A 3,111-nucleotide genomic window follows, 5' to 3' on the forward strand; every position below is an offset into this window, starting at 1 on the left:
ATGTGACTCTCCTTAGGCACACTCTACATCATTGATCACTTTCCTCTTTGGCCCCATAATCTCCTTGATCAGAAAATTTGGGACACTGCCGAGTTGTATGACATTACAGTACAAGTTCTCATATGTCCGGAGTCTTAATTGACCTTCTTTTGCCTTTTGACTGAAATTTTGAAAGCTTAATTTAAGTAGTTCTTTCATTTATTTAGTTCTATATTTCACATTAATATTAATGTGTATGTTTTAATTCATTGACCTGGAATACTATTTCCCTTCCAATGTTGGAGAATATTATTTTATATTATTTCATTAAGCTATTATTGCATTGTGATAAAAGAAAGTTTTAATCGGAATTTTTGGCTCGTTAAAGTTCCATGTGCAAAAGTGAAATGTTTCTTTTAAATGTTTCTTTTCAATGAGTGCATAGTCTGTTAGGAAAAGACTTTACACATACCTATTAAATTAAGTCAATTGGCTGTGCTTTCCCTTCCTGCTTACAGTTACTAATTCTGAATGATCTGCCAGCTTGTAAAATAGACCAGTTTTTGATATTCATGGATTCAGTATGTTCTACAGTTTTAAAAAATAATATACTTGTTTTGGGAGTACACACATGTGTATATATTTAATGGGGGATTAGTAGAAAGTGAATCAAAGGCTTCATGATGAGCTATATTCCACCCCACTAACTTTTAAAATTTGATGAAATTTCTCAATGTGTTGCTGAAACTAACCTCAAACTTGTGACTTTCTTCTTTCAGTCTCCCAGGTAGCCATATTTGTAGGTACAGGTGGCCTACACAGTTATGTCTTTTTTATTAATTTAAACATTCATCTTTATATATTGCTATATTTAACTTTGAAATATTTATTTTGATAGTAGTATTGCTCCACGATCTCATATTTTAAATATTAGCTATAAATTCAACTTCCTAATATGAAGCTAAATAAATGAGTGAAATGTTCATGATTTAATGAGATAAAAGTTTACCTATCAAGACATCCAGTGTTAGGGCCAATGAGATAGCTCAGCAGACTAAACACCTGCCTAGGCAAGTTCAGGGACTAGGTTCTGTACTGCATGCAGCTCTGACCCTGTCCCCAGGTATGCTGAGTCAGCCACCAAGGTGGGGTGTGGTGAGGCATGCCTATAATCTCAGCACTGGGGAGGCTGAAAACAGGAAGATCAGTATCAAACTGCATAATAAGAACCTGTACCAAACACATAAAAAAGAAAAACAAAGACATCCAATATTTTTTAGACCATAATACACTTTTACTGTTGTGTCTTACAGATTGACATGACCTAAGTCACAAGTTGTCATTTAATTTCCAATTCAATGTGCACCAATTGCATATGTGCTCTGAGAGCCATTAAATGTATCAAACTTCTACCGCTTCCAAAAGAATGCATGAAAGTATTTTTAATAAATTTTGTTTCAGATATGAAAAAAAACTAATTCACTCCCTTACTTCATGCATCCATAATCTAAACCAAAAACCAAATTTAAAAGCAAGAACAAACTACTGCTGCGAATTTTTATGTCCATTTTCTCTGTACATACAAACTGCTCACGACTAAAGGGAAAAAAGAGAATATAATCCATGGCATCTGCTGATTCAAAGGGAAGAAACAAGGCTGTCTTTAGTATCAAAAAACTGGTACATGTGTGGTCTGATTTTTTTGTTGTTTTCTGCTTTTATAATGTATATTTCCTTCTCTTGTCTAGTTTGCATATCCAAAATGTCTAAGTGCTATTTTAGAGGCACAGCAGATTAAATTCCAGCACTTGGTGAACAAAATTCATAAGCTGAGACCAAACTCTGTCATCTTCAGGGTGCAATTTTGTTTATATACACTGTGTGTATATATTTCTTCTATATTTGTCTGTAATGGACTGGCCATGGTTCAAGTGGGACTACAACAGTACATAGATCAGGGACAGTCATTTTGGCTGTGTACACATTCATAGGCAGTCCATGACTTCCAACTAGTAGCACTGTTTCCAAAGGTCTAATATACAAACTGAGCCATCTGATGCACTAGCTCCAACTTTGTCTCCTGCTGCATTCCAGCAAACTTTAAAAATTCCACCTGTTCCCCTATAGCTGTGCACTACAGTACCTCTCTGTGTGTTCCAAATGTGTACACATTTATCAAAAGAACTGTTTGCCAGATATCTGCCATCAGGACTGAAAGCTACACTGTACACAGGCTTGTGGTGTTTTGTCAAAGTATGGATGCAAATCCCTCAGTCTACATCCCATAACCTAACAGTAGAATCGAAGGGTGCACTTGCTAACATAAGGTTGGCATTTAGATTAAGTGTTCGTTCACCTGTTGGGCTCCACTTAATAGTATAAATATCTTCATTATGTGCTTGCAAATCATGAACACAATCATCTTCTTTCACACTCCATAAATTCAAAATCATGTCATCAGAACAGGAGGCCAGGAGATCATCCATTGGTTCCCATTTGATAGCATTTCTTTCATTCGTATGTCCCTGGAATGTTTTAATAGGCCTGACTTGTCCCAATTTGCAGATATGAAAACACATATCTGTACTACAAGGAGCAAAGCTGTTGTTGTTCTGCCAATCAACATCCAATGCTGGTGCTGAATGTAAAAAAAACAAAAAACAAAAAACAAAAACAAAAACCTGTTCCTTGCCTTCACCAGTATGTGCATCCCAAATAACTGTTGTCTTAACTATTCCAGAACTTAGAATAAAATTTCTTTTCTTATTCCATTTTAATGAAAATATTTGGCCTTTATGCTGCCCCAAGGTACTAGCAAGATTACCACCTTTAGTTCACATCCTGGCAAATTCATCATATGAACCAGTTGTTAGAAGTGCATCTTCACTATTCCAGTCTAGAGATGTTGCATGCTTGTTCCTTGGACATATTGTCCTCCTTCTCATATGCAATGTCTAAGTACAAACTGTGTGGAACCATTCATGCTATTTTCACTAAGATTCCATATCCTTGCTGTAGAGTCTCCTGACCCTGATGACAATAGATCGCTAACAGGGGCCCAGGCAAAGATGAAACTTCAGATTCATGGCCCTGTAACACAACTGCTTTATTTTTTATTCTGTTTTTTTTATT

At 35.8% G+C, this 3,111-nt stretch overlaps 1 pseudogene; it reads right to left on the minus strand.

The window, feature by feature from the left end:
• Positions 1-1,988: 1,988 nt before the first annotated feature.
• The window catches only part of LOC101578838, a 14,305-nt pseudogene continuing 13,182 nt past the window's right edge, over positions 1,989-3,111 (minus strand).

Source organism: Octodon degus, unplaced genomic scaffold (assembly GCF_000260255.1).
Source record: "Octodon degus isolate 3935 unplaced genomic scaffold, OctDeg1.0 scaffold00012, whole genome shotgun sequence".
Lineage (NCBI taxonomy): Eukaryota > Metazoa > Chordata > Mammalia > Rodentia > Octodontidae > Octodon > Octodon degus.